Source organism: Sminthopsis crassicaudata, chromosome 1 (genome assembly GCF_048593235.1).
Source record: "Sminthopsis crassicaudata isolate SCR6 chromosome 1, ASM4859323v1, whole genome shotgun sequence".
NCBI lineage: Eukaryota > Metazoa > Chordata > Mammalia > Dasyuromorphia > Dasyuridae > Sminthopsis > Sminthopsis crassicaudata.
In genome coordinates, this window is record NC_133617.1 from 558,891,979 (window position 1) to 558,914,181 (window position 22,203).

Sequence of the window (22,203 nt, forward strand, 5' to 3'; positions counted from 1 at the left end):
GAAAAATAGCTGAAATGGAATGTTTTCATTTTTGGTGTGGTTGACAAAATACCTTACTGAATAATTCAGATTTTTGTATCATTTAAAAATTTGCAAAATTCATTTTATTAACTCTTTGAGATAGGTGCTTATTTTACTCCCATGTAACTGATGGGAAAACTAAGGCTGAGAAATTTTGCTATTGTAAGGGTTACCAATTAATGTCAAAGGTAGGATTGTGACCCAAGCAAGCCCTCCTGATTCCAAGTCTAACATTCTATCGGGTACAACATATTATTGCTGTGTTTTCAAATAATTTGGTAAATATTGATCACAAGCCATATATGTGAAAAGCTCTTTTTTAGTGTAGAAAAAAAGAAAACTAAAGCATAATCTCTGCTACTATGGAGTTTCCAATTGAGTAGTTCAATAGAATACCCATGTAAACAATAGTATTGGGGCAGCTAGATGGTGCAGTGGATAGAGTTCCAGCCCTGAATTCAAGAGGACCTTAATTCAAATCTGGCTTCAGATACTAAATACTTCCTAGCTGTGTGACCCTGGGCAAGTCACTGAACCTTAATTTCCTCAGCAAAATAAAATAAAATAAAGTAATACTATTGTAGAATCAATTGTGTTAAATTCATGAAATACATAAGAACAATATTAATTGAAATCCAAGGTGGGAAGATTTAAGAAGAGTTTGTCCAAGTTAGTTGAGTTTTCAAGAAAGCACATTTCTCTCCATACTATTCCTTTTAACTTAGTGTATTTGTGAAAATATATATGTGACTGTAGGTATGTATGTACATTATATCTCCATAATGTCCAGTTTGATCAAGCACTTCTCTTTCTGTTTCTTTCTTTTTTTCTTAATCTCTCTTTATCCCTTCCCTCCTCCTCCTCTTCTTCTTCCTTCTTCCAATATGGATGTTGGTTTGCTTATGGATATAAAGAAAATATAGATATTAGGTTAAATAAGATAATATAGAACTGTTCCATACTATACACATATTATATGTAATATAATATTTTATATATTTGTTGTTCAGTGTTTTTCTTTTCAGTTGTTTCTGGCTCTTTACTTTGGAGTTGTTTTGGCAAAGATACTGGAGTAGTTTGACATTTCCTTCTCCAGCTCATTTTTCAGATGAGAAAACTGAGACAAACAAAATTACACATGAAACAAATCTTCCTGACTCTAGACCCTGTACTCTATTTATTGAACAACCTAGTTCCTTACACAAAACATGTGAAGATATAAATTAAAGAGTATATAAAAATGTAGCATATAAAATATATTGCTAATACAATATATTCAAGATATATAACATTCTCTAATACAATATAATATATTTAATGCAAAAGCATGTGATACAATATATGATATAATACAATGCAGTGCAATATAATATAATGAAGTGCAATATAAATTATATAATATCTTAATCCAAAACACAATATATAATCATATTACTTATATAATATGCAACATCATTCAATAAAAGTATATATAAAATATGAAAAATATAAAATATATAATTTAATAAAATAGATATATAACATCAATAATAGAATATTCACCACCATATAGTATATATAATTAACATAATACATTTAAATATTATATTTTCACACTGTCTTATAATATCTTTATATATACATATATTATATATACAATTTATATATTATATGTATATTATGCTAAGACTTTTGGGATACCTTGTTCATGAACACAATTACGTATGCACACACATATATAATTTATATTTACATCTGTAAAACCATTTACATATATTTGTATGATCTAATTACATATTGTGTATAAAATAACATTGTTTTAGAGTGTATTTGTATATTATATGCACAAACATATGAGTGTATATGCTTATACATACTGTCTCATGTATCTCTAAACAGAGACGCACATTTGTATATCCAGGCACCTGTATGTATATCTGTGTCTATGTGTGTATATAGATATATGTGTGTGAATCTATAGACATATAAAGATAAGGACGTATGTGTGTTTGTGTAATAGTCTAAATAGCAGAGTTACTTTGTTTTCTGAAAACTAGATTATCTAAATGAAGATCCCTACTGATCTGACTTCTTTATCTATAGCAGCCCATGAAAGAAAGAAGTAGACTATCAAGCCTATGGAGGTGCAGTGTTAGTGAAGTGATAGTGGCAGAGAAAGGAAAAGGGGGTAGAGTGTTGGCAGAATAACACTTTTAAGACCAACTTTAACTTAACTGCTGGTTCTATGAACATGGAATCCTTTTCCAATGATCAATGAGTCAATTCATATCCAGAGAAGCTAATTTTGTATAAATCTTGAAATTATTATTATAAATTAAACTAGAAAAAGGAATGAAGTTGCAATTAAATGAAAGAATGTTATGTGAGAGCTTTGATAATCTCAGATTGCAAGGCTCATGATACTGTCTTTTAAAAAAATCATTAAAATAATTATGGCTAATGTGTCAATATTTCTTTCATATGAATGAGACAGAGAAATTCTACTAAGAACTCAATAAAATTCTCTAACTCATTATAAATTTTGAGTTATGGCAACTTCAGTGTTAAAGTAGAGATAAGGAATGTGACAACTATATTAGAAAATGTAGACCACAAATAAGTAAATTTGAAAGACCAAAGACTCATAGACTACATATAAGCTTCATAGGTATGTAACATGAATATTTTCTTTGAGAAAAAAAAATGAAAAGGAATAAGAAATGGTGATAACTGAATAACATTTTGTAAAGTATTGATTACATTTTATGAGAGAGGAAATTATATATTCCTGATAGAGGATTTGTTCTTGAATCAGCTGTCTTTATAAAACCATATTGCTGTCATAGCTTGAGAGACACTGAGTGAGATGTGTTGAAAGAGGCTGAAGAGGAATTATTTTTCCAACCTCTTTAAGCAAGGGGATGAAGGGCATTCTTGGGAAAAGAATTCCCTTGGTATCTGGAAATAACTGAATTGATTTACAATGCTGAATAAGGGAGAAAGTCAAGTTGTAGTGATAATGAAAGGTGGCTTTGGAATCTTTCTTACAGCTTAAATATTGTAAACAATTTTAGCAATCTTTCATTCCTACTCCTCAAATTACAGTTATATGTGTGCAGGTTGGATGCTTAACACAATACCTTCCTATTCTAAAGGTAATCCTATAGGTAGATCTTTCTGCTAATACAGCTAATGAACGTTCATGATCGTACTTTCCATTAAAAATCAGTCATTAGACGCATTTAATTTTTAGCAAAGGCATTTTCTCAAATGGCATAGTAAGAATGATAATTTTAAATCTTAGGCAAAATCTATCACAAATATAAATTGTCCTTGGTATTCTTCCCAAGGACAATTTATATTTGTGATAGATTTTGCCTAAGACTTAAAAGTATCATGATCATGAAACATAAATGTAGGGTAAGATCCTTGGTACTCCAAGGCATCTAAGTTTTTACTCTTTTTTTTTAGACTTCATCCTGGGTTCCTAGGGTCTGCCCCTCTTTAAAGCTCAGCTTTCAACTACCAGTAGTCACTTTTTTTTAAGGTGCTATTCCTCTCCGCCTTAGGTGATTATTTCTCCGTTTTCATTTCTATATGTAATGTGTACCTCTGCTCCATATGGAATAAAATGTCTCCTGTTGGTCTAATAATGTCCCTTCAAAGCTACATGATCATTTGGAGCTGAAATGTGAGAGAAATCCTTCCCTCCATTAACAGAACTCTCTTCCATAGGCAGTTCTTGCTTGCTAATGTCTGTAATTCAACAATTTGAATATTTTAAATCAACTGATAAATGATGGTATGAATAGTGAAGAAAGAAGAGAGTAGTTTCTTCTCAGAAGGGGTCTTATTTAAAAATAATAAAAAGCTACTCTATGTTTTAAGCCTGGGCAATCTCAACTTTCTTATAGCTTGGCTAATTTAAATCTAGAAGCAGAGGCTAATTTGTTTCTTGAACCAATAATGTTACTTCTCTTTTGACTAGAACAGAGATATATTCTTATGTCATAAGGAGATCATGATATAGAAACATTACCTAGGTATTTTAAAATCTTGTTTATCACTTGTCATTATATGTGATCTCTCCTTAACTAGTTGACTAAAGTGGAGCTGACCATCTTTTTTACATTCTGCCTATAGTCAAATATTTACTGTAACCATCAAATGAATCAAGATATTTTTTATGGAAATTAGGATCCTTCTACACTTGTAAGTACATGTTGTTATAATTAAACAAATGGATGTGATTTTCCAAAATTCTTGTGGGTTACTACTACCTTTCTTAGTGTTTACAAAGCATGTTCCCAAGTAAAAAAAAATGGAAAAGAAAAAAAAGAAAAAGAAAATAAAGATTTATACCCAGAGAGAAACATAGTGTATTAATGTATAAAATTGTTATTGATTGCCTTTTAAACAAAATTTATAGTAATAACAATGTCTAAGAGATTAAAAAGTTTGCTGCACAGAAAGATATAAATAAATCTGCAGAGTAAAAATGTTCCCCCAGTGAATAGGCAATATGTTGGGCCAAAAACTGGGAAAAGCAATAGCTTTGGGTAAATTGCAAAACTCCATTAAGGATATCAATGTTTGTTGATAAACAAAGACCTTTAAAAAACCCCACAATATTCTACCTATTTTGTATGACTATGAGATATGGACAGTCTCTGAAGAATATTTTTTTAAATGATCATCATTAAAGATAAAAGAGAGGCGCATAGTGTTTAATAGAGTGCATCATAAGGAGTCAAATTCAGGGGTTGATGCTCTATCCACTGCAACAATCAGCTGCCCCCAGGAAAATATTTATTGATAAGATAACAGCAAAATAAATATTTGAACATGCATATATATATATATATATATATACACATATATATATAATATATGATGTATTTAACTTATACTTTAACATATTTAACATGTATTGGTCAACCTGCCATCTGAGGGAAGGAGTGGGGGGGAAGGAGGAGAAAAGTTGGAACAAGAGGTCTTGCAATTGTCAATGCTGAAAAATTACCTATGCATATAACTTGTAAATAAAAAGCTTTAATAATAATAAAAAAAAGAATTATTGATTAAGATAATTAGAAAGTATCATATTTACTATTAGTTTATAGGGGGAAAAATACAGTTCTGATTCAGTGATGATGATGATGAGGATAAATTTTAAACACCTTCAGGTTTACAAAATAAATTTACTTTGTAAACATTTACATATAATGCCTTACTTAATCCTCAAAGTAGTCCTGGTACATTGATTCTATAATCATCTCTATTTTACAGAGGTAAAAAAAAAGAGGCAGAGAGGTAAAGTGACTTGTCCAGAAGATCTAGAAAGTATCCGAGGAAGGATCCGTACAGGGTTTCTGACTACATATCTCTCTCCATTATGTCTTGTTGCCAATAGGGCTTATGTCTTTTATATGTGTGGTCAAAAAGAGGACTAGACGAATAATTGTAGATATTCTAAAACAACTCTTTGCTAATACTAGAAAAACAATGAAAAAACAATGACTAGTAACAAATTATATTAAAAGGACAGGATTTTTCACTATATTTTGTTTAATATAACATTTAGATATTTAGGGTAGCTGGTGGCACAATGGACATAATGCCTCATTTGAAATCAGAAAGCCTCATTTCCTGAGTTCGTCTGACCTTAGATATTTACTAACTGTGTCATTTGAGCAAGTCACCTTTTCCTTTAAATTAATTGTCTAATAAGGAAAAAAGTTCCCTTATTAGGATTTTTCTGTACCATTAAAAATATGTCAGATCTAAAATTAAGACCAGATAAAGATGGAATTAGTTGAGCAATGGTACATTTTTTTTAATGTGGAAACATTTTATTTTAATTTTTTTATGTACTGGTTTCCAGAAGAATTCTTTTAATATACTACCACCATCATCGTTTGTGAAGTTCATCATTGTCCTTATTCCAAATTATTTCAAGATCTATGCTTTCTTCTGTGAGAATTAGTTCCATTACACATTTCACAATTTTTATACTCTAATTATAGTTTATTATAAGTAATATTATAGGGGTCCACCTCTTATTAATAAACCTCTCCCAATTTAAATAGATTAGTCCTGAGACAGGAACAAGAACATCCAATTGGGATTTGCCACAGCTTTCTCACTAACATCTCTATGTAGACTTTGGCTTTTCATTGTACAAAAGAAACTAAGGTGATCTTATGCCATGATGAGGAATCCAAATTGGACTTCAGTAACATTGGGTATAGCTCTTAGTTTATCCATGTAGTAAATAGAGATTCAAATGAAAGGCTCAGGCACATAAGCCAAAGGGAGGTAACACAAAACAAAACAAAGTCAGAATAAATTTCAAGCTTATACATGATAATATGGAAGGGCAACAGAAAGACAAACACCACATGGAGGTCATTTATTCAAAAGCATGACTGAGATTGAAACTCACACAATTAAATGTGTAAACTAGCAACTTCAAAGAAAGGTGAAAGACCAGTTGAGAAGTCTATCTTGCAAACACACACACACACACACACACACACACACACACACACACACACACACACAACACTGCACATGTGTACTAGTATAGCATTTTCATAGAGTGTATATGGTGTCAAACCATTTCATCTTAATGGCTGGATAAGATGATAACTGTTAAAACTCTGAATTTATAATGTTTTGTATACATAAAAAAAATTCATAAGATTCTGCAGAAATCCTGGCATATACAACATTTAACATTATTTACATTTAATTAAGCAAACTCAAATCCTGTAAAGTTGGTTCATTAGATTCCTCCAAGGCCAGTTGTTTATGTAAGCACTGAATCATTAATATGCAGCTTCTTCCATAATTATAAGGCTGTCAGATAAGAAACCTGCTGCCTAGGACAGATAAAGAAACTTGGAGATAGTCACAGATATAAACCCCAATTCACACTGCTTTAGCATTTGGAAAAGCTTTGCATGAAAAATGTGAATCAGTTTTCAGAGGCACAAAACAGAGATACAAATGAAGCAATGAATATTACATTTATGTTTGTTTTGCCCACTAAAAACATGGAAGGAAGTAGATAATAAAATACAATAATTACTTTTAAGACATCACTTCCTCTTATTTTATTTTATTAAGGAAGATTTCAAACTTTAAAGAGAGAACTTTTTTTTTTCTTAATGTATGAGTTTGAGAAATGGTGGCTTATAGTGATCTTTCTCTTTTCCTTGTGATAGAGATAGTTGGGACCACTAGCACCCCTAATCAGCAGGTTACCTCAGAGCTTAGCATGATCCCAAATATTTTAAACTGAGAACCTTTGAATTTTTTACATAGAGGTAATATTGATATATTGTTTTTTTTGTTTTTTTTTTTTTACTCATTTTAGTCATGCACAGAGCCCTCCATGACCCCATTTTGAATTTTCTTGGCAAAGATTCTAGAATTGTTTGCCACTTCCTTTTTTGGCTAATTTTACAGAGAAGGAAACAGAGGCAAACAGGATTAAGTGTCACATGGCTAACAAGTATCTGAGATTGGATTTGATCTGAAAAATATGTGTCTTCCTGATTCCATACCCAATGGTCTCTATATTGTCCCACTTAGCTGCCCTTGGTGTGATGTAGAGTGCTAAAGTCAGTTAGACAGGGATTCAAGTCTACCTCTGAAACATATGTGGTGAATGACTCTAAAAATGTCACATAGCATCACTGCTCTAGTCAGCTTTTCTAATTTAAAGACTGCAGAGAAGACATGACCTGTTTTGGTAGAGGGAGTTTCCTTATCCAGGAATTTCCTAATCTATGTCAATGAAATCATATGTCCAGTCCCAGATCATATAGTTGATTAAGAAGAAGAGTTAAGGTTCGAACATCTCATTGTACCACAATACCTTGGATTGTACACCTAACAGCTTATCCCACTTTCCCAGAACATCAGCTATATCTTAGAGATTTCTGTCTAGAGAACTATATTAGGACTAATTCAAGGAACTTGGCCACAGTCCTCTCCCCTATGTAATGATAATAATTAATGTTTATATGGTATCTACTATGTGCCAGACAGTTTACAAATATTAGCTCATTTTATTCTCACAACATCCCTGGGAGGAAAGTGTTATTATCCCCACTTTACAGATGAAGAAACTAAGGGAAATGGAGATTCAATGATTTACTCAGAGTCCCTTAGCTGTTAGTATCTGAGGCTGGATTTGAATTTAAGTCTTCCATTCTCCAAACCTGGCATTGTTTCTATTTTGCCACTTAGTTGTCTAATGAATCCTTTTCTTTTCTTTTCTTTTCCTTTCTTTTGATTTTTCAACCCAATATGAGTCAGAGTTACTAAATACTTATTAAGTGTCTGCTGAATGCTAGGCACTGAACTAATCTTTGGGGATACCAAAAAAAAAAGCATAATAGACTTCTTACCATTGTTTGTGATCAATCATTTTAATTTTGTCCAACTCTTCAAAGATACTGGAATGGCTTGCCATTTCCTCTTCCAGCTCATTTTAGTGATACACTGAGACAAGCAGGGTTAAGTGTCTTGTCCAGGGTCACACAATTGAACTCCATCATCCTGATTCTAACCCTAGCATTCCATCTTTTGTACCATCTAACTGGCCCCATTCTTGTTCCCACAAAGTTCAATATTAGCAAGATCAATATAAGCACTTGATCTTGTTCAACTGGTATAGGCATCTGGCTCAGTTGATCCTGAAATGCACGCACACACACACACACACACACACACAACATTTATACATACATGTATGTATATATAAATGGGTGTATACATACATATATACATATATACACACATATGTACATATATACATATTATATCATTTAAGTTCTACTATGCCTTATCCCAGGGTTTCTCAAACTCCAGCCCATGGGCCAGATGCAGCCCACTGATAATGTTTATGCAGCCCGTCAGGTTATGGCAAATGGGCTGAGGGGCAGAAACAGAGTATGAGTTTTTGTGTTTACTATAGTCAGGCCCTCCAACAGTCTGAGGAACAGTGAACTGGTCCCCTATTTAAAAAGTTTGAAGACCACTGCCTTATCCTGTTGTATTTGTTTGGGGGAAGGGGAACCCTACCTAAGGCTATGCCACATATATATCACAAACTCTCCATTTCATTAAGAATTCTTCCATTAGCAATAGATTCAAAAGTTATCCCGCATGCTTCATGTTCATTTTGGGGGAGGTGACATTTTATATTTAGGTCACATTTCCATTTGGAAGTTATTGTGGCATATGGTATATGCTGTTGCTCTAAATTTCTGCCAAATTTCTTCCCAGTTTTCTCAGCATTTCTTCTTAAAAAGTGAACCCTTCCTCAAGTAATTTTTATTCTTGTGTTTTTCATGCAATGGGTTACTGTTTTTGATTGCCTGCAGTTTTTTCTTGATGTACAACTTCCTCTTTGATCTTCTTTGTGGTTTTATTACTAATATCAACAGAGTATCGAGATAGCAAACTGGAGAGAGTATAGAGTCTGGAGGAAGGACTAGCCTCAGATACTTAATAGCTGTTTGATCCTGGACAAGTCACTGAATCCTATTGCCTCAGTTTCCTTATCTGTAAAATGAACTGGAAACGAAAATGACAAACCTTCCAAGTATTTTTCCCCAGAAAAGACAAATTGGGTCGCAAGAAGTGGGACACAACTGAAAAATGACCCAACAGCAACAGCAATAACAATAAAAAACCAGTATCTAACCCTCTCATAGATTCCCTCTTTACAATAGAGCATGTGTGCTGATGATATCATGTTCCTTCATTTATACTTTTCTTCCCATGAAATTCCCAGAGATTGTTTTTTTTTTTGCTCCTTTGAATATTGTGTGTTTTCTTCTGTGTGATAGTAGAAAGCATCACTCAAAGTTTTAGGATAGGGTTTCATTACATATGGTGGATGCTTAATGTATACTTGATGGACTGATATTAGAAACTGCATCCCAAATAATCAAGTCACAGCCAACATAGGCTACATGGGATCATTCAGGGGAGATTAGGGTGCTACAGACATCATTTCAATAAAAACTAGCATTTTACTATACACAGAATAGTCTTTTAAATATTTATTGGACAAGTTAATTTAATAACTAGAATTCATAACAATAGCTATAATAATAATAACTATGATCCTCAAGTACTAGAAGATATTGAAATATCTTCTGAATTTAAACTAAATATGAAATTAGAGTTAGTACAATTATGATGTTGTCTATTTTGTTATATTCCAATTCTCTGAAAATTGAAAATCTATGTATAGCAAATCTTATTTAATTTGAATTCAATAAATCAAATATTTCATGACTCAAATGTTGTGGGTGAATCTAAGCTAACTGTATATAGACAGATGACATTATGAATAATTTTAACAGCCTGTATTTTTTAAACATAATATAAAATAATTATAATCAATACCATTGACCATGCTGAAGGGAAGAAAAAACAATTTTAATCATCTGATGTTTTAGAACAGTACTGTTGAAAACAATTGAGAAAAAATGAAATAGTAAATCTAATTAAACTTTTCTCTTGACTTCAATTTCTTGCTTACATATTAAGGACCACTTTTGACATTTAAGATAATCACTTATAATTGTGTATGAAGTTCTATTTTAACTACAGGACATTGATGAATATTGGAAAGTCCCTAATTAAATTCTTGTATATCAAAATGTCACCTCTACTCAGAACTATAAAATAATTTCTTGATAAGAACTGTTGGTACATGTGGGCACATAAGTTTTGATTGCAATTCTGTTCTGATAGGATGGCATAGTAAGAATGATAGTAATAGTAATGATGATAATGATGATATTGGTGATGATGGTGGTGGTGGTGGTGGTGACGGTGATAGTGAAAATGATGATGATGATGATGATGATGATGATGATGATGATGATGATGTTGGTGATGACAGTAATGATGATGATGATGATGATGGTGGTATTTAGTAACATTCAGATAAAATTGCCTTTAAATTATTATAAGAATATAAATTATACCTGAGTTCAAATCTGACCTGAGACACTAATGAGTACAGCCAAATCAGATAAAAATGCAGTTGAGAAATATTCTTTAAAAGCAGCTTCAACAAATAATTTTCTAAATCAATATGTGGCCTTCAAGAATTCTTATGCACAGGTTTGTGGTTCTCATTTATATTTGAGTTTACACAATTGATTAATTTAATTAAATTTTAAAGATATGAAACTTCTGTGATTTCAGGCAAGCCATTTAATCTTTCTAGGCCTTAGTTTCCACATCCATAAAATTAGTAATTTGGACAAGATGGATGCCTTTCCAGCTCTAAGGTATGCTACAATGATTTTTAAGTCATTTCTTCAAGGTCATACAGGTTGTCTACCAGAAGTGAGTTTCACAATTAAATAGTCTGCCTTTCAATACAGCTCTTTTTTTCACTATATCAAACTACTCCAAATTATGGCAATGTGAGAGATCACATATTTCTATGGGTTTAACATTGTTCATATTTAGTCCACAGGTGGTTGAAGTAGTAGCAACTTTTGACATTTTTTGAGTTTATTCACTAAGATGAAACCCAAGTTTGTGAAACTGTAATCTTAAAGAGGGCACTCTCCATTTTTCCCCTTAAATTTTATATCTTGAACTCAGTGTGAAAATAGCATAGAAAGGCAAAACCTAGGGGGAAAAAATAAATATAGGTACAAAGACAAAGGAATTTTAATAAACAAATTGAAATAAATTCAAAAGTTTTAGAATTAAGCTTTTCTAGTCTAGTGATTGCCAATGACTAGAGGCATATACAAACCATGATAGGAGCATAGCCTTTCCATTTCCTCTTGTTCAAGAACTATTTTGAACTATTTAATTATTTTAAAGTTCTGTATGTTTAAGTATATTTAAAACTGTTAAAAGGAAATGAAAAAGCTTGATTCCTTTATGAAGAAATTTTAGTAGCAATTCCACTTGGGAGAATCTAAAGCTTGGCAAAACTTAGCAAGTTTAAGAAGAAGAATGAGCCAAAACAATGCTCAAAGCTGATTCTCCTGTGGCAACAATGAAGCAAAATAAGACATATCTGTGATAGAAATTCCAGGTAAGATGAAAATGTCACAGGACATCAGTTAGGGTTCTATATTACCTTCATCTTGTCTTACAAATTACATTTGAAACCAGGTACTGGGACAGGCTCAGAGAAGAATCTATGCTAGTCCTAGAGACAGCTGAATTGTCTATTAACAAATAAGGTCAAGAACTAACAAGAACTGAATATTGCTCCAGAACAAATAGTGTCCAGGGTCACACAGATAGCAGAAGCTCAAGAGAATGATGCAGGACTTCATTCCTACAAAGGTATGCAGCTATGGAGTCTACATGCTGCAAATGAACTGAAATGCTTCAATTCTGTGGTGTGTGATACATACCACAATGAATTTTATTACTCCAAGACTCAAATTGACAAGAACAACCATGTGGACAGGTAAGTAATGGGACCTAAATCCAAGATTAAGAGATATAAAATCTTTTGGGAAATATAAGAGTTGCTTATAAATAATAATTTTTATAAGTGGAAATAGGTAAAATATGGGATGCAGAATACCTAAAAAATTATATTGCTCTAATTTTAATTTCAATTTATAGGTCATTTCTTAAGTCCTTTCTCACACAATCTTGTTCTATTAATATTCATATTGATGTTTAAACCTTTTTTTTCTTAGAAGACTAATTTCTTACTCTGTAATTATACATAACTAAAAATACATAAAAGTCATTTGATCTATGTTCCATCCCAGATGGTATCAGCTACCTAAATTGAAGGCACAAGTCTTTAAAGAGACATTTATGCTGAACCATTTCAATTTCATTTTCATAGGATTTTAGGATTTAAGACTAGAAGGGATGTTAAAAATAATCTAGTTCAAAGTCTTCCTATACAAATGAGGGAAAAGTGAAGTAAGTAGTCCTATGTTAAAGATAAATCAAGGAAGAAGGTTAAAACTTGATACCAAGTTCTTTATCTATAAATCCAATGTCTTTTTCACAATTTTATTGATGGCAAAAGTCGGTCCCTGAACCAAGGGAAAAAAAAATTAGAAAATTTGATTGAAAAATAAAATGTAACAATCCTTTATCCTAAAAATCTTGAGAATAAGCCAACATCTACAATGGCACCATGATGTAAATATCACCGAATCCTTATTACTAATGTATTAAAAAGAATCAAGTTTTGGAGATGAATATTGAGAGAGAGGAGAGAGAGAGAGAGAGAGAGAGAGAGAGAGAGAGAGAGAGAGAGAGAGAGAGAGAGAGAGAGAGAGAGAGATCCTCTATACCTTTGTAGAGGTCAAGCCATTAGCAACCAGCTTTTCCACTGCTTAAGTTATTTCTTGAAAGTAAATTCACTACAATTGAATGATGAGTGTTATAAAATATGTTTTACTGCTATAGTAATTTTTTCATCCTATTTCTTGTGATGTGAAAGAAAAAAATTAATAGGTCTTTTAAGTGTTTAACTTTCTGAATTGGAGCAGCTCAGACACTAGGAGAATCTGGCTTCATGTGTATCATCACTAGAACTGTGGGAGGCGTGGGTGAAAATTTTCCAGGCTGCTATTTTGGGAACATATGGGCAAAACTGAAATATATGAACATATGTATGTATGTTTGTGTACGTATATGTGTATGTGTATTTGTATAAGCAACCACATTTTTATTCTCCCCCTCATCTTTCCTCTCTTCCTGTTCTGCATTTAGAAATGGTTTTAAAAATATAGAAGCATATACTTGGTAAACGATCAATAAATATTGTTTCATAATGAATAATAATTTGATTGTGTGGATATGCACATATACATACATATATATATATATATACATATATATATACAAAACAAAACATACACAGCTGTAGCCCTAAAGTACAATAAAAGGGGAGTTATTTGTTTTGGTTCCTGTGACAACCTTTGTGTAGGGAATTTCCACTATAAAAGTACCTTGAACTAATTGAGATCAGCACCTACATTTAATTGATATAGTCTGATAGAAAATTGTCTAAGAAAACTAAGAGGTTAAATTACTTACATGCCTAGAGTTCTATAGTCAGAATCAGTATGTTTCAGAATTATAATTATTGTCATTCAAATTTAGTTAAAGTACTGTGTGGAGGAAATAAATTTCCTGTCATTTAAGTCAGTCTGACTCTGTGAGCTCATTTGGGGTTTTCTTGACAAGGATAGTGGAATGGATTTTTGCCATTTCTTTCTCCAACTTATTGTACAAAAGAGGAAACTGAGACAAATAGGATTAAGTGACTTTCCCAAGGTCAAACAGCCATTAATAATCTGAGGCCAGATTTAAATTCAGCTCTTTCTGACTCCAGCTCTGATACTGTATTTACTGTATTGTCTAGGTGTCCAGTGTTGCTATCATGTGTGCACACACACACACACACACACACACACATACACACATACAAATATAAATATGCTCACACATGCATATAGTATGTAAAATTTCTTCATATGTACAAAGAAATAGTGGCATATTGGAATTCTACTATGAAAATTTAAATCTAAGTGTATCAACATCTAAAACTATTTTTTAAAAAGATTGAAATGAATCAAAATCTAAGACATGAATCAAAAATAAAATTGTTACAATGATTTTTTTTTTACTGGTACCATTTTAACGAAAGTATATAAAATCATACTCTATGCCTGGATGTATTAATGGGTAGAGTTAGTTGTTAGTGACCTACCTATATGTAAATTTTTATATATCAAATTATTAGGTGCCAATATTTTTTCAAACTATGCTAATTATTGAATTGTAAAGGTAATCTAGTATAGTTAATGTTCTTTAAAATTTTAAATTTAAGATTGTGAACTCCACATGATTTTCTCAATGTTTTTACCTAATGTTCATATATAAGCTATAATATTTATAATATAGCACACACACATATAATATATAATATAATATATAAGCTTAGTATTTGTAAAAAAGTGTTTAGCACAATTCTTAGCACACAATAGGTACTATATCAATAATATTAGTTTCTCTATACCTTACATCTATGTGCTCTTTTCTACCTTCATAGGTCATTTGTATCCATAGAAAGAACAAATAAATAGAAGTATATATAGAATGATTGTGTGTGTATATTTGCAAAGAGCAAAAGTTTAGTAGGCATATCCATCCAGCTGCTAGTGATTCCCTAACTTCTGAATTACCATCTATTTATTGCATATAAATATATGCAAATATTTACCTTTAAAAAAAAATTCAATCTGAGAGGAAGCTGGGATGGCTGATAAGCTGACCTAAAAGCCAGAAAGTCATGCTTTCAAGACCTGCTTTTCAGATACCTTGGCTCTATGACCCTTAGCAAGTAAGTCACTTGAGTTTTCAATGCTCAAACCCACTTTCTAAAATAATGAATTAAAAAAAAAAAAAGTCTTGAAGGTTCTTAGCAACAGGAGTTTCCTTATTTATATGTTCTGTTTATCAATTAAGTCAAAGGGCCAGTCCCTGTTCTTATGTCCCATAACTACAACTGTTCCCAAATTATTCTTTATTTGTCTTCATATCCCCCCTCTTATCACAAAACTTAGTACATATGGATACTTAATAAATCCCAAATGATCAATAGTATATTTTAAATTTATTATGTTCTAAGTAACCTGAACAATATAAACACTAGAAAAGGTTTATTATTTGAATTAGTCCTAAGGTATATGGAAGGATCTGATCTCAGAATAAAAATCTCTGAGATTGTGAACTCCACATGACTTTCCCAATGTTTTTATCTAATGTTCACATATAAGCTTTAATATTTATAATATAACACACACATATAATATATAATATATAAGCTTAATATTTGTAAAAAGTGTTTAGCACAATGCTTAGCACATGATAGGTACTATATCAATTCTTATTCCCTTCTTTTTTTTCCCCAAAGAAATATTAAGTTGCATTTGCTTGACTGGCAGCTTCTAATTGGACTACTGTTCAATCAGTTTTAATGCAAATACTCCATGAAGATTATAATCATTGATTTTTCATATAAACCAGAGTTGCGCAGTTGGGAAACTGAGGTAAAAAAAGAAGACATATTTGACAATATCATCCCAGACAAAAGATCTTTTCCTTTTAAATTACTTGCTCACTTAGTAGTTTTAGCAACTTTCAGTTTACTTAAAAAAAAAAAAAAAGAAAGTTAAACCATGTCTTTGAAAAACAGCAATAAGAACAGATTTATCTGTTTTTGAGATAGTCATCACACACAAGCCATCCTGTTATACCAGCTCATGATGACAGTTCAGTTATGACAAGCTCACAAGTAACCATTTCCTGAAAATACCTTTCAAGTCCTCTGCCTTGTACTGAAACGTGGGAATGCTACTGTGTACTTATTTTTAAAATGGCTCGACAGAATTGCTAATGTTCTCATTCCTTCAGGATATTTCCTAATACTTGTAGCCTTTTCATGTTTCTAATTAGGCCAGTAATGGTCCCTGAAGTTAAACCAATTAAAATTATTTACTGTGACACACAGTGTGGAGATAATTATCTGATATCTGAATCTAACTTCTGCTTACTTCGCAACATTACTTAATAGAAAACAGAGAAACTGATGCCCATGTTTTCATTTTACTTGTCTACCAAATGTGTTTGCCCTATAGCAAACTGTTTAAATAAAGCATTAAAATCTTTGTGGTGCTAATCAAAATGTTTAAAATCCACTCACACTTCCTTTATAGTTCTGAGAAGCATATAAAAACTCTTACACATTACCTTTTACATTATAGCTGCTGACCAATGTAGTATTATATCCACAATATACACAGATAATGCAACTTCTGCAGTTTTTAGCAGCTTTTCTTTTCTTTTTTTCTTTCTTTCTTTCTTTCTTTCTTTCTTTCTTTCTTTCTTTCTTTCTTTCTTTCTTTCTTTCTTTCTTTCTTTCTTTCTTTCTTTCTTTCTTTCTTTCTTTCTTTCTTTCTTTCTTTCTTTCTTTCTTTCTTTCTTTCTTTCTTTCTTTTCTTTTCTTTTCTTCCTCCCTTTCTTCTTCCTTCTTCCTTCTTCCTCCCTCTCTCTCTCCCTCCTTCCCTCCCTCCCTTCCTCCCTTCCTCCCTTTTTTTTCTTCCTTCCTTCCTTCTTTCCTTCCTTCCTCCCACCCTGCCTCCTTCCCTTCTTATCTTCCTTCCTTCCTCCCTTCCTCCCTTTTTTTCTTTCTTCCTTCCTTATCTCTCTCTATTTCTTTTTATTTTCCCCTCTCTTATCTCTGTCTGTCTCCCCTAATACATCACAGTTGACTAACATTACTTAATAGATCTAAGAGTACAAGTTTATCCCATACAATATTTTGATTTTGCTCAGTCTAAACATCTATTGATGTGATGATTAAATTAAGGGAGATTTATTATCACTTTATTTTTTGCATAAGATTGTGTCTTTTAGAAGAGAGAAGAGTTTATGAAAAAGGATACTAATTAAAGACAGAAGATTTAGCCAAAGTTCAATTTATATTTAAGGCAGATACTTTACGCATGCATACATATACCTGCACATACACATATATACACCAAATAAATTATGTCATGAGGCAGTGTTTTTTATTAAAAATGGGATGGTGTTTGATGGAGAACTTAGAAAAAATACTATATTTTAGGACTGAGCCTACAATACTTATATTAGAAAAACATGCATATGCCATATTTGCCAGATTTTTGCCTAAATTGTATTAGACTTTTGGAATTCTTAACCTAAATTTCTCATGACATTGTTTTCTACCTCACACTAAAGAGCTAAGAGAGTATGTCAAAGTGCAGTTGAACTTTTAGCTTGGATTTTGGATAAAGTACTTTACTTCCCCCAGGTCTCTTTTTGAATGTTCACATTAACCAGAATATATCAATATCATTGCATTTCAGATTGATGACCCTTAACTCCTATAAACTATTTATGAATAAACTTTAATTTGGGAAAATAAATTCAAAGGAGATAAGTTTTAGCTTACTATTCACTTCAAAACTCGAGTTCAATTTTGACATTATGGTAGCCTGAGAATCCAAACTTTTGATGAAATATCATTGAGATCACTGGAGCTGGAGATTTTGAATCTCTTAGTTCCTTAAAATATGACTTGAAATTCCCCAAAGTTTATCTCCATCATAGTAATTGCCAACTTTTTTCCTTATCTCCCACTTCTGAAGCCCAATAGATAGGGAAAAAAAAACTATATTAAACTCCCATAGTGTGCCATATACCATGCTAAGTGCTGAAAATACAATTACTTTTTAAAAAAAGACCCTGCCTTAAATGAGCTTATAATATATATGGGAAGACAATACACAAAAGAAGTCAAGAAAATGTTTGTGGAGATAGTCATGGGGTTCCAGGGGCATTGGTATTATTCTGTGGAGTTGAAACTAGATAAGCAACAGACGGAAAGTGGAAAATCCTGTACCTGCTCCCTATAAAGTTAGTCACAGAAAGAACTTTGCTACTCTGTCCTCCAACCAGTCAGTCAGAGGAAAGAAGAGACTGAGAGTGTTAATCAAGTCTTGAATCATCAGCCTGGAGGTGAGTATAGAAGTGATGATCTTGAAATCTAGGCTTCTTGGAATTGAAACTACATAGCTCAAGAAATGGGATATGGAGAAATTCTCCTAGATTTCATGTACTTGGGGGACAATGTGTAATGGATATTCAGGAAAAAGTTTTTCTTCAAGTATTCTTATTTTGCCATCTTAGTAAATACTCATTTCTAGAAATTAAATTTGACTAAAAAATAAACAATGATTTTCATAGAAAAAATATACTAGTGGAGGTTCATGAGCTGTAACATTAGAAAAACAACAGTAACAGCAGCAATCCTTAACTCCTTTTGGCTATCCCTAGAACTCTGAGAGGATGTAGTAGCTACTTTGTGAATTTACCTCATCAGCTTATGTCAGCTGTCAACAGTTTTGTGGTGTTAAATTCTGGTTCTTCATGAACCCATTTGGGATTGCTTTGGCAAAGATACCAGAGGGTTTTTTTTTGGGGGGGGGTTTCTTTTTAACATTTCCTTCTCAAATTCATTTTGCGGATGAGGAAACTGAGGCAAGCAGGGTTAAATGATTTACTTAAGCTTACATAGCTGATAAGTGTCTGAGACTAGATTTGAAATGAGACTTCTTAACACCTGGTCTGGCATTCATTCACTGTACAACCTTGCTGCTACTCATAGTAGTTTTACAGAATGCATATTTACTTTCTGTCAATGTTTTAATATGAGATTTGGTCTTCAAATAAAAACAAATTGAGTTTTTGTTGTTGCAATCTGAAAGACTGTTTGTTATAAAAGCAGACAATGATAGAAAAAAGAGGTCAGAAGAAAATCTGAGATCTATTGATCTTGACTTATTGAACCTATATTAAGCTCCCTCAATGATTATCTCAAAAGGGATCTAAAATGCTAGGATTCTCCTGCAGTCTCACTGTGATGGGAAACTGTTCCCTATAAACAAAATACTTGCTTGAATAATGATGACATCTATTTCACAGGATTGTTGTAAGGATCCAGTGAGATAATATTTGTAAAGCTTTTCACAAGGTACCTAGCACATAGTAGTCACTTGATAAAAGTGTGTTCCCTTCCCCTTCTTTTTCCATCCTCTAATTCTTTTAATAGGGAAAGAGGGTGCCATTGTCTGATGAAAAAGGAATTAGGGCTATGGTTCAGCATCACAATTTTATCTGACCCTAATTCTATCCTAGAGGAAAGAGTTATTAACCTGAGGTCCATCAACTATATATGCATGTCTGTATCATGTATATATATATATATATATATATATATATATATATATATATATATATATATATATATATATATATATATATATATATATATATATATATATATATGTATATGTATATATATGTATATGTATATGTATATATATGTATATGTATATGTATATATAATATTATATATACATACACATAAATACACAAAAACAAATGTATATACACATGTATATGTATGTTTGTGTATTTATATATATTTACACATGCAAGTGTTTGTGTATAAATACAGATAAAGACACATGCATAGACACACTCTGTATATATTATGTGTATATATGTAGATCTATGTATATACATAGATGTCTATGTATGTGTTTATATGCTTATATATGCATACATAAATGTATTAGATATCTATATGTACATATACATAAAACACACAGAGAAATACATAGATATAAAATAAACAACTATTAAGTTGCTTTGGATTCCTATTTATTTTATGTATTTAAAATTATTATATAAGATGGAGTATAGTTTCCTGGATTGCCAAAGGGTTAATGATACAAAAAGGGATCAAGTGTTTATTGAGATATTTGTGAGCTCCCCCACAGAAGAATTTGTAGCTTTGTTATTTTTAGTTCTTAAGTTTTGAAAAGGACCAGTGCCATCATAGGTGATATCTTGAATTGCAGGTGAATTGTATTTAAGTGAGGCAGAATTGCATAAAGTCATCAGCCTAATTCTTTCTTCCTGAGTCATCAAAATAAAATTTTAAAGAAAAAAATCAATGAGACTGGTTGATAGCCCGGGGATGTAGTAGATGACCTTGGTGTCTGATACCCGACCAGACTTTAAGAACTACATAGCTCCTGCTTCAGATGTCTTCATGTCTATTGAAAAAAAAAAGTGTTCTCATCCATCTATTCTGCTGGAAGAAGTCTGACACAGAAGGTTCTATGCCCTTAACATTGAGAGACAAGGTCCCATTTCTTCCTTGCTATCCTCCTGATTTGGGTATCATACCAAGTTTTGTATAAAGGTTTTGCCAGAGGGCATGAAGTCTGTTGAAAGAAGAGACCACAGATTGGCCTCAATCAGATGGGGAGAGAGGATAGGATTATACTGAGGAGGGTAAACTGAGGCTGCTTGTCTGTGATCACAGTACAGAAGCACTTTACTAATACAACACCTAGGAAATGAAGTAGAGCCCTCATAAGCACTGGGAACTTTTGGAAATATACCTTTATATTTATATATCTCTGAATGAGAAAATATAGTTTAGACATTTAAATAACTAGTAATCTGAAGTACTTTATCAGTACTTGGATATTAGAGGATCTACCAAAATATAATTTGCTGTACTTAAAAATCATTAAACAGGATATAATCAGAAAAATCTCAAAATGATGGTGAATACATAGAACATTAATTGTTATGGGTCAGAACTCTGAACTTGAACCAGGATTCTTACAAGGTGTTAAGTCAATGGCATTGATAAAGACAATGGTTATCTAGTTTAGCATGGTGCTTAATAGTTCTCTAGTTCAGTTGTGTACTTAGTACTTAATATAGTTCCACAAGATTCACGCCTATAATAATGGAGTATATAATAGCCAGCAAGGGTTGGACAAAATTCATTCCATCTTCAGTCAGGCTCTTGATGGCTCTCCTGGGAAACTGAGAGTACTGGAGCCAGAACCAGAGAAGACAAGTGAACTGGAGTCGGGAGCTCCAGCTCTCCGAGCCAAGGAGAGAGAGATTCATTTGCATCTTCATCAGCTTTGTGGTGGCTGGCCTGTCCTCCTGAATTTTCTCCATTGAAATCAAGTTCCCTCTGAAGGCCAGGAGAAAGCTAGCTGAGCACTAGGGGAAGAAGAAAATCATCAAGAACAAATAAGAACATTATAATTAATGACAAATTTAAAGATAACATTTTTGAAATTTCCATTTACAGTGTGTATTCATAGGTTTGTGGATATGGGTGTGGATAGGAATTCACAGGCATGGGGGCTATCCTAGAAAAGAAATGCTTTCCACCAGTAAAAATCAGCACCTATTTTTCTACTCAGTGTCTTAGAGAGCTTCTTATGGTACTAAGCTGTTGAGTGTCTATTGTCACCCAGCAGCAAGAGACAATTAAAATCACAGCTTAAACTTCTTAATACCTTTTCTCCTCTTGATCTAATTAAGACCAGACCTTCAGGGCCCCTTTATAGCCTCTGGGAGAACACAAAGTCTTCATGTGAAAACTCTTCCCTGTGGGAAGACACTGAGACAAGAGGACTTTAATTTACCTGGGACTTGTACTATAGCCACTGCCCCATGCTGCTATTCATCTGTCTTTCCTCACTGCTTCAAGTGACAATGATTTCATCATTTCTGACCTCTGTCCCCCAAACA